Below are 21,436 nucleotides of genomic sequence, written 5' to 3' on the forward strand. Positions count from 1 at the left end.
GTTATTAAATGAAACAGCACTTTCTCTACAGCTAATTTCCATCCACTGACTAGAAACTACTGAATGTAGGTAACTAAGAAGGCGGTTTTGTGTAGGTCTGTATGTTGTTTTTTAATTTTTTGCTCGAATAGTGTAAAAGAATAACAGAAAACTCATATTTATCCTTGAAAGCAACAAAAGAATATACCGCGAAGATGCTCCTCATGTGCGAAAACAAATCGACGACCGCTCGTTTTCAACACGGCGGTTGGAGCATGCCTTCTTCGGAAAGCAGCGCCGAGTCTTTGATGGTCTTCAAAATAAAGCTGCGCTTGTCAGCCTCGCTCTCCGGGACGCTTCCAACTATGGGTCGGGTTGTAAAAAATGCTCCCTAAGTAGTTAGGAAAAGAGGACTGGTACTTCACGTGTTGTCTCGTTGTGTGGTGACGTGTTAGTAATAACGTCCAAAAGTCGATCACATCCTTGGAGTCATTTCTGAAAAAAAGGGGGTCAAATGGCTCTGACCACTATGGGACTTAACATTTGTGGTCATCAGTCCCCTAGAACTTAGAACTACTTAAACCTAACTAACCTAAGGACATCCCACACATCCATGCCCGAGGAAGGATTCGAGCCAGCGACCGTAGCGGTCACGCGGTTCCAGACTGAAGCGTCTAGAACCGCACGGCCACTCCGGCCGGCCATTTCTTAAAAGATAAAGGACGGTAATCCCCCTCATCCATGTGACCGCATGCATATTTTATTGTGTAAAATACGTCCCGTTGGGATAGAGAAGCAAATTGGGGACAATATGTGCGTTCGCGTCGGGAGGTAAAGGGGCAGTGTCTGCTGGAGAAGGAACCATACGCACGCCGACGCACCACATAGGAAACGGTGTTCGTCTGTGTCGTCCACATTACAACTAACACAGAGAACGGTGTTTGCAGGGCAATGACATGGATTTTGTGTCACGCCGAGTATTTACTGCTGCCCATATAATCTCTGTATGACGACCTTCGGCAACGTTCGCGCGACTTCGGCTACCGAAGTGCGTTAGGTATAAAATCTGCATGTCAAATTAAAGCTCTGTTCACAAAAAAAAAAAAAAAAAAAAAAAAATAAGGAGCATTCTATGAACCGTGTAGCACAATTATTTTAGTAAATACAGAGTGGACAAAAACTTAGCTCTTGTTGAAATTTAGAAAATTTAAAACATTTCTTGTATTAACTTCACAAAGTTGAGAGACTGCTCAAAAGAACCCTAATTCAATTTGGAAAACTAATCCAATACCAAAAACGATCAATTAATGTTTATAGAGATGTCATTAGGGCGCGTGCTGGACAGTAATGTCTCCGAATTTTTTATTCTGTTCTCTATATCGGTTGAGGTATTGGATGTCAAGCATAATAATTTCCCGTTTTGCAGACACAAGTTGCTACTGTCTTCCGCAAGAGGGCTTGGAATTGTACTCGTGGCGTGTAACATGGCGATGTGGAACGTAACAGACGGAGTGAAAACTGAAAACTCAGAAAGTTAAATGCACGAAGTCGAACAGTCCGTCCACACATGGAGCACCCTGTCTTTGAGCGTGGCAATGACCGATCACACACGAGCGCTGCGACATCTGGAACAGTCCAACACCTTACGTTCACTGTCATCTACCAGACTCCATACAGTCCAGGCTTGGTCCCGCGCTATTTTCATATGCTTTCAGAACTTAAGGATGCACTTCAAGCACTTCACTTTGATAGTGATGAAGCGGTGCAAGCAGTGCTAAGGTTGTTGCCCCGTCAACAAACACTCTACAGTGACAGTATCAACAAACAAGTCTCTCGCTGCGTGAAATGTGTTCGTCGCCAGGGTGACAATGATGAGAGATAAGTATGTAGACATGAAGACTAAGAATGTCTAATGTGAATAAAGTTTGTTTTATTTAAAAAACTGTAAGCGTTTTCGTATAAGAGATTCGGAGGCATTACTTTTCAGCGCGTTCTGGTATGTCTTGTATTCCACTACTTTAATGTACTACCACGTCAGTTCAGCTTTTTATGTTGCAAGTAGATGGGTTTTGGCGTGAGCCTTTCCCATGCAGAGCTGGTGAATTGTAATGGACTGGAAACTAACACAAGGCTTCAGGAGAAAGCTGTGGGCGCTGGGCAGGTAGAGTGCTCGGACAATAGCAGTGGCGTCCGTTAACTTGAGAGGCCGGTGTACTACAGAAGCTGAACAGTTGTCGCTCTGAGCTCGGCAAAGCACAGAAAAGAATAAATAAATTATAAAATGAATTAGTAAATTAACACATAAATGTAAGGTACAGAGTCGCACACAGCGGCATGCCATTCTGTAACCGCAGTAATAATTGTAAAAAATTTACATTGTACTCATGAGACAGTATGCTATGTCGAAATTCTGACGTCAGAATCCAAAGTAGTGAAGGCTATGCAAGAAAAGGCAGTCAGGCGCAGATATTTGCGGAATGGAGGCCATTAGCTTGTGAGCATGGCAGTGATGGGTGTGGCTTCAGCGCCCGATCGGTCACGCTACGAATTCGTAAAAAATGTTGGAACTGTACAAAAATTACTAAAGGTTCATCAACTAATCTATGCCTGTGAAACGATGAGCCTTTCCATAATGATCCAAGCGCATATGTCTCGAAGAAATGTACAGTTTAAGTTGATTTACAAATTTGAAACAGTAAATTTGCATAAAATGTATAATTGATCCCATGAGTTGCTTACATCATTTTTATGAATTTAAGAGACTCAACAAGATGCCTCAGGACGATACAAAAAGAGAACAGGTAATTACAGCAGTGTACAAGTGTACCTAATAGCCAGAGTATTCTGTCCGCTTAACTGTTCCGCTAGTAAAAGGAAGTTTAGCCGTCTGCTGCTCGATCCGGTGCGACACCTCTTCACGTTGCCAGCGCTGTTCTCTCCACGTCATTCCAGTCCAGATATTACTTTACAAACATGATTGGCATGAATAAACAACTAGCGCTATTTGACAGACTCCCTTTGCTATCATTAATTACTGAATTATGCAGTACATATTAATTCATGGTAAACTGTCCCTATATTAAGGATTAATTGCCGAAACATCATGTCGTCGCTATGGCGTAGAGTTTTATTAGTCTTCGAAAACTGACGTCTCGATCCATGACTATAAAATAGTCTGTCACAGATGAATTTGGTTATTGAATGTTGAGAAAGGGTGTGTTTGAAATGTACAGGATGGTTATAATTAGACTTTCGTCACTAGAGCCAGTGCAGACGGAAACATATTTACGATATGGATATGAAACTGTTGACAATGTGCATCGCAGAATGTGCGTTGTTAGTAGTGTTAATGTCACGACTTGCCGTTAGGCGCCGGTACTGCTACGGCGACGTAGAGGTGAAACACAAGCTTCAGAGTGAATAACGGTCGCAGTCAGTCAACGTGACTCCGGGAAAGGTGAGAAGACGCTGTTTTATCAAAGCAACAGCAGTAGTACTGTTGCTCATCGCGAGTATAAACGCAGTAAATGAATCAGGAGATGCCCACAGGTTGTTGCAACAATGGAAAATTGTCCTGAAATGCAGGAGGATCTGCAGCGAATTGACGCATGGTGCACGGAATGGCAATTGAATCTCAATGTAGACAAGTGTAATGTGATGCGAATACATAGAAAGATAGGTCCCTTATCATTTAGCTACAAAATAGCAGGTCAGCAACTGGAAACAGTTAATTCCATAAATTATCTGGGAGTACGCAGTAGGAGTGATTTAATATGGAATGATCATATAAAGTTGATAGTCGGTAAAGCAGATGCCAGACAGATTCATTGGAAGAATCCTAAGGAAATGCAATCCGAAAACAAAGAAAGTAGATTACAGTATGTTTGTTCGCCCATTGCTTGAATACTGCTCAGCAGTGTGGGATCGGTACCAGATAGGGTTGATAGAAGAGATAGAGAAGATCCAACGGAGAGCAGTGCGCTTCGTTACAGGATCATTTAGTAATCGCGAAAGCGTTACGGAGATGATAGATAAACTCCAGTGGAAGACTCTGCAGGAGAGACGCTCAGTAGCTCGGTACGGGCTCTTGTTAAAGCTCCGAGAACTTACCTTCACCGAAGAGTCAAGCAGTATATTGCTCCCTCCTACGTATATCTCGCGAAGAGACCATGAGGATAAAATCAGAGAGATTGGAGCCCACACAGAAGCATACCGACAATCCTTCTTTCCACGTACAATACGAGACTGGAATAGAAGGGAGAACCGATAGAGGTACTCAGGGTACCCTCCGCCACACACCGTCAGGTGGCTTGCGGAGTATGGATGTAGATGTACTGTTGTCATGGCTGGACGCAATGTAGTACCTTCAAGCAGAGTAGGAGCTGTGCCACGACAGCTGAACATTTCATGGTCCACCGTTCGAAAAGTGCTGCAGATAAAAAAAGGGTTCAAATGGCTCTGAGCACTATGGGACTTGACATCTGAGGTCATCAGTCCCCTAGAACTTAGAACTACTTGAACCTAACTAACCTAAGGACATCACATACATCCATTCCCGAGGTAGGATTCGAGCCTGCGGCTGTAGCGGTCGCGCGGTTCCAGACTGAAGCGTCTAGAACCGCTCAGTCACACAGGCCGCCCGTGCTGCAGATAGTTGTGAAATAGTATCTTTAGTGCGGTTGCTGGCTGTCATAGATGCTAATGGTTGTCACAATGAGCGACGTTTGCAGCCTGCAACACAACCATGATACGCAATTAACTAAATTTGCCCTCTCAAATAGAAATTAAAACGCGTTTCTTTCATTGGTTACAAATGTTTTCGGAAATTTTGTTGTATTACGATCATTCGGTTTTCGTGGGGACCATCGCAAGGAGAGAAAGTTTCATTAGAACCAACTTGTGTTACTCAAATACGTGTCGGTGTGGTCCTGTAACAGAGTTCTCCATACGGCGAAAGCGATTTCAGCCATGTCTTTAAAGAGTTTTATTTCATTCGAGGATCATATAAAGAAAAAGAACTCAAACCTTAATAGCACACAAAGGTATGTATCTCTAAGCGAAGTAACAATGGTAAATTGCATAACGTATCATGTCCACGAAGTTTCTGGTCTATTCAGTAACATATATTCTGTTACGTAAACTGTATTAAAAACTGATGAGGCAGGTCGATCTCAACCCGAGCCAAAGAGCTGCATCTTCACCTGAAGAATGATCCTCCCTCTTCTCTGACAAAACTATTCACATATTTCTCTGTAACTTGCATAGAACAGGCACTGAAGTTGCCATCGGGTTCCTGAGAAAATTGAGTCAACAACATTTGCCTACACATTATGCCAACACCTCATCCTTATCTTATAAAATCTCCCCCTTAACTACCACTATTGTCACTACACAGGGTGTCGCAGAAGGAATGGACCTACTGCAGGATATGACACGAACGATCATTCGAAACATAAAGATGTAGTAAAACTTGGGCTATAAGAAGCATGTCTTAAGATCTATGAGCAGTTGGTCGTCATCCCAGTTGTGAAACACATCTCTTCTACTGAAGAAGTGCTCAGAGCTCTGAAGGTAGGCGCTTTAAGAGCCCATATTTACAGGACTCCTTTCATCGAAAGATTTTTCCCGTCATACAAATGAATTTTGACAATTCCTCTTCATACACCCTACCTACATCTGTGACAATAATCTCAAACGACACAACTTCCTCACCTACACCGCCCATTCCAAGTTCGCGAATAATAATGCCACCCCAAGGTGAATTCAACATCTGGCTTTAGTTTATTATCATTGTAACAGGAGATTAAGACGCTATTACCCGACACGGCTCTCCTTGCAGTAACTCCTAGACTGAAGGTCTAACAGCTCGGGCGTCATCTTGGCTACACAAATGTAGTTTGTAATGCACTGGAAAGTGATCATAAACCACTTCAACTCTTTCTTCACCCACACTCGAAGCCAACAGGCACAAACGGGTGGGAACGTGACCCTCTGGCGGAATAGGAATCGACCTATCGTAGGTCAGCAGAGGGTGCTCCTACCTTGCCGGTACGTGGGTTATAATGGCGATGGTGGCTGAATTTGCGTGGAAAGCCGTTGATAAAACCTTCCTGATTGCAACAGTTTTTTGTTCAAGTAAGCGTAGAGGCTGGAGTACGTCAGGCGGGAGCAATTGCCGCTCGATGACGTCGGAGGCTGCCGGCACTTGGAGCGCTGGGGTCAACAACGACCGGCCCGGAAGCCAGCGCAGCACGAGTGAGCAGCGAACGGCTGCGGCGTCAGCGAAGTGTATTGGACGCAGTTCCCGGACCCCTGAATAACTTGTTTTCGCTGCGTCCCACTCCGGGATACACAATGTTTAAAGTCTAACATTCAGTACGGGCAAAGTCGAAGGCATATGACCACACAGAGGCATGTTCAGCGACGACGGTGGCCCTCAGAACCTAGTCTACAGCAACAGAGAGACCAGTACGCCTCCAGCCCAGGCTCTAACAGGTGACTGCTATGGAGGTGCCTGTCAGCAGAAGACAGTCACCCGGCAGGAGAACCAGCGATGTGAATGCGCCAAGTGATGATCTTTAGGTCCCCAGATAATGTGGATGCCTGCTGCTATTGGCGAAAATGGTAGGTGATTTGGTACTTCATGTGGCACTGCAGTGGTCTCCATCTCAAAGTCAGAAACTGGTGGAGGCCGCATTGTTTGGTATCACTTACACACCTTGATACGGTTGCTTATAAAGAACGGCGGTGAGCATCTGGGAACGTCTAAGAATGAGAGTCTTATTTAGTGGGGGATGGGGAAGCGAATTTATGAGAGTCTGCTGGACAGTCTTCTTCTAGGCTGTATACATGGAAGAAGCCTGGAGATACTGACAGGTTTCAGATAGATTATATAATGCTAAGACAGAGATGTAGGAACCAGGTTTTAAATTGTAAGACATTTCCAGGGGCAGATGTGGACTCTGACCACAATCTATTCGTTATGACACGTATATTACAACTGAAGAAACTGCAAGAAGGTGGGAATTTAAGGAGATGGGACCTGGATAAACTAAAAGAACCAGAGGTTGTACAGTGTTTCAGGGAGAGCATAAGGGAGCATTGACAGGAATGGGGGAAAGAAGTACAGTAGAAGAAGAATGGGTAGCTTTGAGGGATGAAGTAGTGAAGGCATCAGAGGATCAAGTAGGTAAAAAGACGAGGGCTGCTAGAAATCCTTGGGTAACACAAGAAATATTGAATTTAATTGTTGAAAGGAGAAAATGCAATAAATGAAGCAGGCAAAAAGGAATACAGACGTCTCAAAAATTAGATCGACAGGAAGTGCAAAATGGCTAAGCAGGGATGACTAGAGGTCAAATGTAAGGATATAGAGGCTTATCTCACTAGGGGTAAGGTAGATACTGCCTACAGGAACATTAAAGAGACTTTTGGAAATAAGAGAACCACTTGTATGAACATCAAGAGCTCAGAATGAGATTTTCACTCTGCAGCGGAGTGTGCGCTGATATGAAACTTCCTGGCAGATTAAAACTGTGTGCCCGACCGAGACTCGAACTCGGGACCTTTGCCTTTCGCGGGCAAGTGCTCTACCAACTGAGCTACCGAAGCACGACTGACGTCCGGTATTCACAGCTTTACTTCTGCCAGTATCCGTCTCCTACCTTCCAAACTTTACAGAAGCTCTTCTGCTCCGTAGAAATGTTGGAACACGTGAGGCAATACTGACCCTACGACTAACCTTAGAAGGTATATTAAAGCAAGGCAAAGCTACGTTTCTAGCATTTGTAGACTTAGAGAAAGCTTTTCACAATGTTGACTGGAATAAGCTTTTCACAATGTTGACTGGAATACTCTCTTTCAAATTATAAAGGTGGCAGGGGTAAAATACAGGGAGCGAAAGGCTATTTACAATTTGTACAGGAACCACATGGCAGTTATAAGAGTCGAGGGACATGAAAGGGAAGCAGTGGTTGGGAAGGGAGTGAGACAGGGTTGTAGCCTCTCCCCGATGCTATTCAATATATATATATATTGAGCAAGCAGTAAAGGAAAGAAAAGAAAAATTCGGAGTAGGTATTAAAATCCATGCAGAAGAAATAAAAACTTTGAGGTTCGCCGATGACATTGTAATTCTGTCAGAGACAGCAAAGGACTTGGAAGAGCAGTTGAATGGAATGGACAGTGTCTTGAAAGGAAGGTATAAGATAAACATCAACAAAAACAAAACGAGGATAATGGGATGTAGTCGAATTAAGTCGGGTGATGCTGAGGGAATTAGATCAGGAAATGAGACACTTAAAGTAGTAAAGGAGTTTTGCTATTTGGGGAGCAAAATACCTCATGATGGTCGTAGTAGAGAGGATATAAAATGTAGACTGGCTATGGCAAGGAAAGCGTTTCTGAAGAAGAGAAATTTGTTAACATTCAGTATAATGGAAGTCATTTCTGAAAGTATTTGTGTGGAGTGTAGCCATGTATGGAAGTGAAACATGGACGATAAATAGTTTGGATAAGAAGAGAATAGAAGCTTTCGAAATGTGGTGCTACAGAAGAATGCTGAAGATAAGATGGGTAGATCACATAACTCATGAGGAAGTATTGAATAGGATCGGGGAGAAGAGAAGTTTGTGGCACAACTTGACCAGAAGAAGGGATCGGTTGGTAGGACATGTTCTGAGGCATCAAGGGATCACCAATTTAGTACTGGAGGGCAGCGTGGAGGTAAAAACCGTAGAGGGAGACCAAGAGATGTCTACACTAAGCAGATTCAGAAGGAGGTAGTTTGCAGTAGGTACTGTGAGATGAAGAAGCTTGCAGAAGATAGAGTAGCATGGAGAGATGCATCAACCCAGTCTCAGGCCTGAAGACCACAACAACAACAGCTGGACTGTACTTCTCCGGGATCTTCAACCCCACCCCAGAATGGACAACAGGCTGTGGCGGCGAACAGTTCATTCGTTGTGCTTTTCTTGTTTAGTGAGCCCCTGAAGGAGTCTAGCCGGAGTTGTAGTATTGTCCAGCTTCACCCTACATAGGTGCTGGCTACTTTCCTCTGCTTCGTCAGCTTCTTGAACAAGCGCTCTAATTCTGAGTACACGTCCTTGTAAAACAACTTCCGGGATTCAGCCTGACGCTCGCTTCCCTCAGTGTGACGTAATTTTGCTGAGCGTCGCGAAAAAAGTTCGTCACATGCGGCAGAGTGATACTGCAAAGTCATACTGCAACAATACAATCTCAACAAACACAACCTTAATGCACACTAGCAGTATACCAAGTATACGACAGAGAGATTGGTAGCCATTGTGTTGAATTTGAAAACCCTAAATACTTTTATTTTTTAATTTATTGGCCTTCACTACGTGCCCATACAGCAACCTCAGCACTGGAAGCATGATTTTATAGTTAGTATTGACAATACAGAGTATGCATTACATTACGTCGTACTTTGGTACCAAGTTACATAGACTTAAAAATGTACAGAGTCCGGCATAAAACGAATATTACATCCACAGTAAAGTGAAACCAAGTAAGCAAGACGAAAATGTGGCCGAGGAAAGACAGAGATAATACGCTATCAAAATGCTATTGACAACGCAATAAAAATGATTAAACGCCCTGGAACACATTTAGGATATTCCAAGTTCAATCCATACTAATGACTATGTATCTAAATTAACAACAAAATGTTCTTTTGTATGCCCTGTGAGAATTGTTTCAAAAGCTGCGGACAGATATCTAGACAGAACATCAGAACAGTGTACAATAGCCAGTTTTGTGTATTACATTCATGCGTATGGAAACATTAGTATTCAGACACATACAGCTGGCAGGAACTTAGTGACATACCATTATAGGTAGTGTGTTCTACATCCTTCTGACGGACTGCTTGTTTGGGGGCTGCTTGGGAACTGGTGACCAAGCGCCGGCAAATTACTTGAAAGGACGTCGATGCGATACGCGTTTTGAGGAGATCGCTTCTTAAAAGAGCGTCTGCTGTGATGACACATTTTTTTTCAAAAACTTTTCATTTTTAATATTGTGTAATACAGCTAAAACACGGGCGTGTTCGAGTGTTTTGTGCGGCACATGCAGAAATAGTCGGGCGAGCTTCACTTAGAACCAGGGGCAAATCGCCATTGCGAGACACCCAAGGAGAAAAATTCACCTTCAAAAAGTCCTTTACTGTGTTAAATCCTTACGCTACTGATAATTATAAATATATAAGACGGTATTGATTTGTTTAGGTGAAGAACAAGCATCCACATATTTAGTAAGATCCGGGACCAAGCAGTGGGTACTTGCATTTAAGAGGGAAGCGTTTGTGAAGGAGAATAAGTCAAAATTCTTCCGCCAAATCGACGTTTGTACACATTTCCATTGAACTGTCATCTAAATGAAGTTTGCGATGTATGCTAATAAAGAGCTACGTACTCGAGATGTCTGTAATAGCAACACATACAGATGAATCTAGGTGCAAATAACGCAATGAAGGGAACTGTTTGTCATTGGAAGCAAATTCTTGAGGCCTATGTTAGCTTTTCAGTTTACTTAAACACACGTAATCAGAGGGTATTACGAACAGTTCATGTAAGAAAGATTTTCATTTGGTAAGCAAGTATGCTCTCTTCCTGTGTATTTCCTGTTTTTAATGGAAATGAGCGTTTGGCGTCATTGGCCGGGAGGCCCCTTGCGGAGCAGGTCCAGCCGCCTTGGTGCAGGTCTTATTACATTCGACGCCACATTGGGCGACCTGCGCACCGGACGGGGATGAAATGATGATGAAGACAACACCCAGTCCCCGAGCGGAGAAAATCTCTTACCCGGCCGGGAATCTAACCGGGTCCGGGGGACGGCAGTCCGTCACGATGACCACTCAGCTGTCGGGGCGGACTCCTGGATTTAATGAACTATGACAAATCTCTTAAATTTTCCGTCAGTCTTAGAAAAAACGTGGCATTAACATGAAAAGCAAAACAGTTTCATGGCAATAGCAACCATTTATATAATGACAAACCCCCTATTGGCTTCTTTGCCGATCGTCAGGCGACTACCTGATGGTAACGTAAGAAGTCGGAAACGATGTTGTGATCGAATAAATAATAGTTACAAAATATCATAGATATTTACACGCTACAAAAAAACATTTTAGAATGTTTACATGAGGTAGAAAGAAAAACATTTTATGTGACAAATCTGCCACAGATACACTGTTTCCCCGTTCGGGATCTATGAACGTTCTGACGTTAATGATGTACAGAGGCTGATTTCAAATTCCCGTATGATGAATATTTAGAGGGATTTCTGAAAATGTAGTCCGTTTGCGTTAATGTAGAACTGGTACCAGCGTGCCAATGCTTGTCTGTCAACCTCAAAATGATGGCTGCAGCTTCAGCCAAACGGGCAACTGGTTCTTCAGAAGTGAGTAATGTTCAATAATGATTTACGCAGTGCTCATATTGCTGATTAGTGAGAAACGCCGATAATTATAATTTATGAATAACAGAGCACATATTCTGCGAGACTATCATCATCCTAATTAATTAATGAAATGATGACAAAAGTATGTTAAGTTGTATCGGCGTCTAGTAAACCAAACTTTTTATCTCTCATAAGAAAAAGAAATCCATAGGAGTGAGATCGGGAGAACGTAGCGACTCCTGTACGGGCCCGGACCTCCAAATCAGATAATTGGAGAAAACATAGTGTAACGTTCTCTGGCATTAACGTCAAAGTGTGATGGAACCCCATCATGCCTGTACGACAATAGCTGCCTGACTACTTGCGGGTCATTCTCCAACATTTCCAATAGTACTTTACGGAGAAAGATTCGGTAATTTCCACCAAAAAACGTGTTAAGCAGAGAAGGCGTACTCAGATGGCCGTGAACAATTCCAGTCCACTTGCCTCAGGATTTTCCTCCTCCCAGCCAGTGGTGTTGACTATTCCTGTCATATATTCCTTTTTTGTGAAGGGATCCTTGTCACTGAATAAAACACATGCTTGGAAATCAAGAATGATCAGAATTTGGTGCAGATATCATTGGCAGAATTCCAAGCTCCGAGGTTTTGTACATTCTAGTACTTGAATAGATGTATACGAGTCTCGTGCAGTTCCTTGGCTATGTATCATGTGCTAGCGCCACCCTTGTCCTCAGTACGCTTAACACACTTTCCTAAAACGGAACACTTCGCACTTTACGAACTGTACCTGGTTCGCGCCGTTATAATCTAGGAGATCCTGTTTCATGAAAATGACCATAAAGCCTTTAAAATGTGACATGATTTGGTAATCTCCTCTGTGGAAATCTTTCTGCTTAAAGGCACCTTGTTCCAGGACTGTTGCATTGTGCCTGCCCATGATTGAGATGAATATCAGCTAACTCTGAGTGTTATCATCCATCAAGAACATTTAAGCGTCAGTGCAAACTTTCATGTAAATGAAATGTAAAATAAACAGCAATAAATCATTTGTCTAACTAGGGACTTGTAAAGTGCTAGCAATAATGAAAGCTTATCCACCCTAGAAATAAGATGCAATTGTGTTGCAAATCAGATTACATTATCAACGTGTTGTATACGAAGCAGTCAAGACACAAAATATCTGTGAACATTGGTGTAAGAAAAGTTCATTGTCTAAACCTTCAAGGACCCCTCGGGGAGATGCGCCACACCTGTGATACTTGTGTCACTTAAAAAGAATGTATTTCTTTTTATATCCTCAAATAAATCAACAGTTTTGTATGATGAGTCTTTTACTCAATGAGTATAAGATACAGTTCTGGGTAGTACTGGACCTTGTGACTTACAATTAAGGCCATTTTCAGAGTTTCTGTAAGTTTTGTTTGTGCCCATATTCCTTTCAGAACAGCCGTTTTTCCGTTAGTCAGGCCAAACTGTTATAGTCTTGATCGACTTTCCTGTAAGACCAACTATTCTGTCGTGAATTTTTTGCTCAAATTTATTCTGTCTGTATATTATGTTGCGTCATTATCGCTTCCTTCATGTATTTTACACCGGCGAACCACTTTAGTGTTGCAGTTTTACCTAGACTGCGGTTTTCGTAGAATTCATAATGTACGTACCTAACCCGAATGGTTCCATTCTTTTAATTGTCTGTTTTTTATATCTGAGCAAATATGATATATTTAGAATTTATTCATTTGCTCTTAATATGTCTGTTTCTTCTTGGGTATGATTTGCACCTAAAATTTTCCTGATCGCTTTTAGTTCTCTTTTAATATTGTCATACTTTTGTGTATTTTTGGATGTCCTGTTTTGCTAGTAATATCTTTCGTAAATTTTAAGACTGCTTCCATTTTGTGGCAACGAATATTATAACCAGTCTTCTGTATGCTCGAAAACTACTTCTATGTTACTATTTTCGAAGTTAGTCTCATATTGCTGGATGGACGTCGTCCAAAGATTCAACAGTTTTTGTTTTGTTTCGATATGCATTAATTTTAGTAATCCTCGGCTGCTATCGAGAGCCTGTAGCTAACATACAGTCGCGTTCGAATGTCACTACTCTTTGCTCGCACTTATGTCATTTGTCTCAGTACAATAGCGCCTTTCTAAACATCAGATGGGATTCTCTAGTATCCTTTTCCAGACTATGCCTTTGCTAATCCGTATATGGTGATTATCAATACTAGTAAACTTTTTCTTCTGATTTCATAGTAAAATATTTGTTTGTTACAGTAACTCAAATATTTTACTACACGATATATTCTAATTATTGAGTAGAAATTGGACTTTTCCTGCTGCTGCAATTGTGGTACAGCCCTTCGTGATAAGCCACGAACCTATGATGTACCTTATTTAACCCATGTAGCCGTTCACTGTTTGATTCAAACCCTTAAGTGAAGGGGTGATATTGTCAAGTCTACTCGTAACGAAATCTGGCTTCTTGACATCCACTTGTTAGAGGAAGTACAGGATGATCTAGGTGTAACGCGAGAACCTCAACTGAAAAATAAATAAATAAATAAATAAATAAATAAATATGTGTGTGTGTGTGTGTGTGTGTGTGTTTGTGTGTGTGTTTTGTAGCCGTATTGATGTCATGCAGATCATTACCCATGTAGATGATAGACTGAAAAGCTTCATATAGATATTAGACAAAGAAACTTCGAAGGCTGCATTGGCGGACGGCTAGAAGCACAGAGCTATTGCGTAGTGAGGTGTAATGCGGCCATGCGGCCTGGTTGCATATGCAGCATCCATACCCAATTACACTAACAGATGACCAACGATGAGGTCGTGCGCTGGGTAATCCCCGGGGCATTGTGCAGGGCCTCCGCCTGCTACGGGTTTAATAGAGGGCACGTGGCTCCAACCACTGGATCATCTAGGTAGTCTGGCATGCCCACTCTCTGCAGGGGTTCTATCAAAGTAAACATACAAAAACCACTTGTTCGTAAGTAAGAAGCAGGCACTCACTCTAACGTGACAACTTTTCTGTATCTCCCCAAGTATATCTTTCATTTTGATACTGGGAATACGCTGGAAGACACTTTCCGACCTCAACGCATATGTTACTGACTGCCAGCGATATGTATATAGTTCTGTTCTCAATGATAACAAGCCATCGTTCAGGCTCGTACTCACACACTTGTAACTCTCAAGGAAGAAACTTGCAGAACAGACGGGACTTGAGGCTTACCTCAACTGGATCCACCTTCAGGAAAGTCGAAGTATGTCTTAAGACACTAGTCAGTCTGCGAACTGTCGTTGTAATATCCACTTATGGCGTTTGCATCTGTTCACTATGCAGACGACTATACAGGCCATCAGACAGCAGTCACCATGGCGTCGTCTAACATATATACGGCCTTCATTGTATGACAAGATGTGGCCAATTCCTGTAAAAACCTTAGCACACCTGCAATAACATCACTTGTCCGCTAGAATCATTTGCATTTCATATTTATGGATACAGGAAGACTATGCCACAGTGTGTGTTTTACTAATCTGCAGTACATTGCGTCGAACGTTTAACGCAAGAAGACGCATACTCTTCGCTTCCGATTCGATAACTCGAAAGAAATTGGGCGATATTTTATGCCAATGTCGATAAGATTAGGGTCATCCAATGATGCTATTATAGTGCGATTATTACCCCTTCCCCGGCGGAGGTTCGACTCCTCCTTCGGGCATGGGTGTGTGAGTTTGTCCTTAGGATAATTTAGGTTAAGTAGTGTGTAAGCTTAGGGACTGATGACCTTAGCAGTTAAGTCCCATAAGATATCACACACATTTGAACATTTTACTGCCCTTTCGTAGTTCTATCAACTGCTTCCACACAAACATCGATGTTATACGGACTTGTTTAAATACAGCGTTGCACAAGCCTGTGACCAAAAGAATAACTATTCTGCCATGTTACAAGTCACATGCAGCAGATTTTGCGCCTTTTAGCCTTGTCGAGATATACTTTCACTTGGTTTAATCTTCCTCTTCGTTTGGAGAGTCTTCATTAACTAAGCTTGGCAAGCACTAATCTTACCGGTTACAAAAGATAGGGCTCTACTGGGACATGTACCCAACCTCTTTGCAGCCTTAATGTTCCACTGCTGTTGCTCTGTTCTACACCTCTTTAGAGTTTTACGAACCATCAGGTCTTGTTTTTGCAATTCGTTAATGGGAAGACAAATTTCAGGATTGCTACGGATATAGAATAACTGAAATTCCTCTCTGTTGCATGAGAAGGAATACTAAACTGTTGGAGGCTCTCATTATGCATATGGACAGTAGTATAGTGTATCATCACATAGTTCAATGGGATCCAATTTGTCACGTTGTGCCATAGCTGCTACTATGTTAAGAGTGTAAATTGCTTTAATAGACTAATTTTGTACCGAGATAATGCTGCTCTCGTAATTTGGAAAAGTGCTAATTAAGGTGTAATAATATTTCATTATCAGCGATATATCTCTCTGTCTTCAACGTCACACTGGTCTACCGTTGTTAGAAATGGCATCAGTGATTACGATCAGTAACTCGAAGGCACAAAGTGTCAGTAATAAATTTTATAATGAAGTAACTAGTGTGAACTGCGTGATGTGCCTTAGGTTTTGAAACACGGGTCCAACAGAGAAATTCGTGATGAGAAGCGTAATGATTTCTCAACTCCTTTCAAGAGTGCTGCCAAAAGAGGAGAAGGAATGTCAACGGAATCTAGAGACATCGTAAGTTCGCAATAAATCAGAGAGTCCTCCCAGAATAGCAAGTGGTATTTTCCCTTCGAGCCCGGCAGCCGAGAGCCGCGCGCTGATTGGTGGAATGTCGCTCCTGCTGCTGTCAACAGCTTGTCGCTGCTAACGACGGCGCAGGCCTGAGGATAAAAAACGCTCGGACCTGCGGCGCCTGACTGATTGGTCGGATATAACTCTGCTCCCCCTGTCACGCTGCATTCCTTCCCGAGTTGCTCGCCTCAGCACCTCAGACCGTTTAGGGGCTGTGCAGTCATCTCATCTGCACTGAAGCGGCCGTTGTGTCCGAGCGGTTATAGGCGCTGCTGTTATGGTCGCAGGTTCGAATCCTACCTTGGGCATGGATGTCTGTGATGTTGTTAGGTTTAAGTAGTTCTAAGTCTAGGGGACTGATGATCTCAGATGTTAAGTCCCATAGTGGTCAGAGCCATTTCATTTGCACTGAAGAGCTCTCGTGAGGTGGGGCACCGGATACGCAGTATCTTCGTCCTCACACCTACTGTGGAATCCAATGGACAGTGTATGGTGCAAGGACCTTTTTACCATTGGCAGTAATTTCCTTACCTATACTGATAGCAAATGGAGTGAGACAAAAATGACTGCGTGCATGCCCTGTAAGGCGCCCTAATCTCCCCTGATTTTACCGCACGATCCCTACACGAGAAGAAGGTTGAAGTGAGTAGAAGTGACCGGTTGTATATTGCAAATGCTTCCTAAAGAGCGTTTAAGGAAAAGATTGTTTTTTACCCTCCAATAGTTTCCACTAACCCCCGGAATATTTCTGTAACACACTCGAACTGATCGAACCGGGCCTCAAGAAATCTAGCCTCTTGCCTCACCTTTCTCTGAAGTCTCCATTTTATACCCCTGGATGGGATCCCAAACATACGAGCCTTATTCAAGAATGGGTCACACAAGCGTCATTTAGGACCCATGAACAGTCAGTCATCGAAGACACTGTCACCACTGTATAACGGCCCACTCCGCCTTACAGATTGTCCATATACTTTGAGGTCTCTTCCAGGACTCACCTCTGACGTTAGCTTTGTTTCTGTCGACATAATGTGGAGGATGACGCATGCAACATGGACATTGGAAGAGTACGAATCCTCACAAAAGCTATCGGTAGTAAACAGGAAGTGGTGTTTTCAAATCGAACAGAGTAGCGTGCTATAGTCAAGACAGTAAATGGTCCACAAGTCAGCCGACTACGACTTTCTGTTTTTACCTTAGGGGACGGTATGATTTGTCGGCCACAGTGTCACGGAGACCGATGTTAGGATAATTGCACACACCTTCTTACATCACAGTAGAAGAACTGTTTCTTTGTCTACCGTGTCTGAACTGAAATGGGGTGAAACAAACATAAAACTTTTAGTTTATGACTTGATTATGAAGCAATATCGTTTTCAGGTTTGCTTACCGCTGCGCTGAAAATGTCACAAATCTATAGCACATTCAATCCATTTGGAGGATTAACGTGCACTAATTTCGCTGTCTTGTCACTTCACACCACTTCGTGCTACAGTCGAGGCAGTTCTACGTGGTACTGAAAGATCAGTTAACACATGTCTGGATAATTTAGGATAAGCCTTTCGTTTCAAATTTTCGTTCAGAGTTCGGAAGGAACACGCATGTCTGACATTGTTATTATTATTATCGCTATTATTATTATTATTATTATTATTACTGGGTGAGCCTCTCATTTTACACGTCTTCTGTATTTGTCAACACAGAGTCGTAGGCCGACTCGTGGTTAGACTTCATCAGGAGGTTCAGCAATCCAAATTGCACTTATCGGGGCCCGCTATCACTCGGTCAAGTGATCTATAGACGCCAAAATTTCGATACCAGGCGGGTTTGACTCGATATCGGGTCCTATACACCGTGCAATCTGTAGAGGCCCTAAGATAGGGTAGCCTGTTTCTAGGTATCGGCTCATTGCACGTTCCTTTTCCTTGTGCCAGATCCCTTAGAACGGAGGCTGAGATGGGTAGTTTCCAGTCCCGAATATATGGGAGGTGACTATAGGTACAGAATTTGCTATACAACCAACGAAAACCAAGTGAACGCTTTGGCCAGAGCCTGGTGATCGCAGATATATTGTAATTTAATTTATGGGAAAGTACGTACGAGACAAAGAAGTAAGGCATGTTGTGTGCATGTTTATTGGTTCGTTTTGAACCAAGGCAAGGTCGATGACTTTGTCAACATGTGAATGATAAATGACAGACAGCAAAAGAGAGAACAGTTTCCTAGTTGTCGTCGCAAGTGATTGTAGTTAGAATGCTTCAATCTTATTCGATTGGCGTCGCCTTTAGCGGTGTTGTAAGTAAAGTGAAGTGTATGTTTTATTAAGGTAGATACCATGATTCGCATACGAACTCCGACATGCTAGTAATTAAAAGTACTCTGTTTATCATAGAAACCTCTTAATATGACAAATAAACATTTGTTATGGACGTGGAGGTATGTGCCGTCTATGCAACTAAATGAAGGCAGTTTGTTTGTTGCCATTTGTTATGGTTCTTTTAATAATATGACTGGATATATGTCCTAGTATGTAATTTCGTACGTCTACATGGAAAGAAAACCGACAAGATGACCTCCGTCCTCATCACTGTCTAATCCGAGCCTGCACATCATCTCCATTGACTACATCGTCAAGGAGACGTTTAAAACCTAATCTATCTTCTGTTTCCAATAGTACACTCCATAATAAACGGCAATGCCTTTTCATTATGCTGACATACTTTATGATCACTTTTCTGAGCTTATCATCTCATTCATTATGGAGGGGTGCTTACTGTTTTTACAGATATACAAGTGAGGACGCATAAACGATGTAATCAAGAGCCACAGGTATCATCATCTTCCTGATCTCAGCAGAAAGCATATGTGTGTAACGTGTGCAATATGCGCAGTACCTCATGATGAGTTGGGAATAAAAAGTGTAATATTAGTTTAGGAATTACTTTGACCATGTAGTAGTCATAAGGCTGCTTGTTTGTTAACTTATTTTTCATTCTGTTGTTGTTTACGCCAACACTCTATTATCACTGTAAAATACTTATGAATGAAACCCCTATTAACTATTTTAGACTCATCTTCTGGGTTTATCTCTGGTATGGAAGAAAACAGTAGGTGACCAAGGTCATAACACTGCAACACACTCCGTACTCCACATCCCCTCTCCCCCATTGTCTCAATGGTAAGTTGGCAAAGAGTCAATCATCTGCGTAAACATCATCCGAGAATCTTTGCCATGCTCTTAGAACACTGAAGTAAAAACATCTGTTAAGTGCTCAGCTGAACGCTTCCGACTTCTGACTTACAGTTCCTAAACTGTTTGTGTTGTAACATCATCTCGAGTTGGCCCCCATTGTGAGCATCTTCAAATAATCTGTGCTCCATTGTTAGAAAACTGACTGCGGATAAATAAAGAGCCCGTCAGTTGATACACGTGTTTGCACATCGTTCCTCCAGAGGAAGAATGGAGGCGTCTGGATGGAAGTGGTGCCAGATGTCTCTCGTTTCGCATTCAGCAGAGAGAGCGTGCAGCTCCAGGCATTATTAAGTTACGCGAGAGGGCGGTAGAGACAGGTCCACCACCTTAATATGTGGTGTTCGCTAGTGGCAGTTTATTGAGATATGCAATGAATTGACGCTTGACTTGTAAAACCCTTACCTGCAGCACTGAAATGTTTAGTGTGTGGTAGCTTCAAGGTTTGTTTCATGGCACAGATGTAATTATGGTTCAAATGGCTCTGAGCACCATGGGACTCAACTGCTGTGGTCATTAGTCCCGTAGAACTTAGAACTACTTAAACCTAAGTAACCTAAGGACATCACACACATCCATGCCCGAGGCAGCATTCGAACCTGCGACCGTAGCAGTCGCACGGTTCCGGACTGCGCACCTAGAACCGCGAGACCACCGCGGCCGGCTGTAATCATGATTTGATAAATTAATGAAAAATATTAAAATTAAAATCAAAATGTAGATCAATTTAACTGAACTCATTCTCCAATCTGACAAATGTGTCGTAATCTACAGTTAGAATAATGGTTTGATGCAGCTCGCTTACGCTAGTCTATCCTTAGTGGGTGTCTTCGTCTATTTGGATCCTATATAAATTTGTTGCCGCTTAATGTAGTCAAGTCTTTCTCTCCCTCCGTAATTACCATCCATATGCTTTTCAGCAATTAATTATTGCTTAAAGCCATAAGTTTTGTATTATCAGCCTAACCCTTCTTTTTTTATTTTGTCCCTTAATTCTCTTTTCTCACAAATCAGGCTTTGTATCGCTCAATGGAGCGTGGAATGTCAGATCCCTTAATCGGGCAGGTAGGTTAGAAAATTTAAAAAGGGAAATGGATAGGTTAAAGTTAGATATAGTGGGAATTAGTGAAGTTCGGTGGCAGGAGGAACAAGACTTCTGATCAGGTGACTACAGGGTTATAAACACAAAATCAAATAGGGGTAATGCAGGAGTAGGTTTAATAATGAATAGGAAAATAGGAATGCGGGTAAGCTACTACAAACAGCATAGTGAACGCATTATTGTGGCCAAGATAGATAAGAAGCCCACACCTACTACAGTAGTACAAGTTTATATGCCAACTAGCTCTGCAGATGATGAAGAAATTGAAGAAATGTACGATGAAATAAAAGAAATTGTTCAGATAGTGAAGGGAGACGAAAATTTAATAGTAATGGGTGACTGGAATTCGGCGGTAGGAAAAGGGAGAGAAGGAAACATAGTAGGTGAATATGGATTGGGGCTAAGAAATGAAAGAGGAAGCCGCCTAGTAGAATTTTGCACAGAGCACAACTTAATCATAGCTAACACTTGGTTTAAGAATCATGAAAGAAGGTTGTATACGTGGAAGAACCCTGGAGATACTAAAAGGTATCAAATAGATTATATAATGGTAACACAGAGATTTAGGAACCAGGTTTTAAGTTGTAAGACATTTCCAGGGGCAGATATGGACTCGGACCACAATCTATTGGTTATGACCTGTAGATTAAAACTGAAGAAACTGCAAAAATGTGGGAAATTAAGGAGATGGGACCTGGATAAACTGAAAGAACCAGAAGTTGTACAGAGTTTCAGGGAGAGCATAAGGGGACAATTGACAGGAATAGGGGAAAGAAATACCGTAGAAGAAGAATGGGTAGCTCTGAGGGATGAAGTAGTGAAGGCAGCAGAGGATAAAGTAGGTAAAAAGACGAGGGCT

At 42.3% G+C, this 21,436-nt stretch overlaps 1 protein-coding gene and 1 non-coding gene across 2 annotated transcripts in view; both read right to left on the bottom strand.

The window, feature by feature from the left end:
- The window catches only part of LOC126267821 (kappa-type opioid receptor-like), a 609,253-nt gene that overhangs the window by 100,452 nt on the left and 487,365 nt on the right, over positions 1-21,436 (bottom strand). The gene's annotated exons all lie outside the window — the stretch shown is intronic.
- Trnas-cga (transfer RNA serine (anticodon CGA)) lies at positions 7,517-7,591 on the bottom strand. The gene has a single exon. It is a non-coding gene; the product is annotated as a tRNA-Ser (tRNA).

This window comes from Schistocerca gregaria, chromosome 4 (assembly GCF_023897955.1).
Source record: "Schistocerca gregaria isolate iqSchGreg1 chromosome 4, iqSchGreg1.2, whole genome shotgun sequence".
Classification (NCBI taxonomy): domain Eukaryota; kingdom Metazoa; phylum Arthropoda; class Insecta; order Orthoptera; family Acrididae; genus Schistocerca; species Schistocerca gregaria.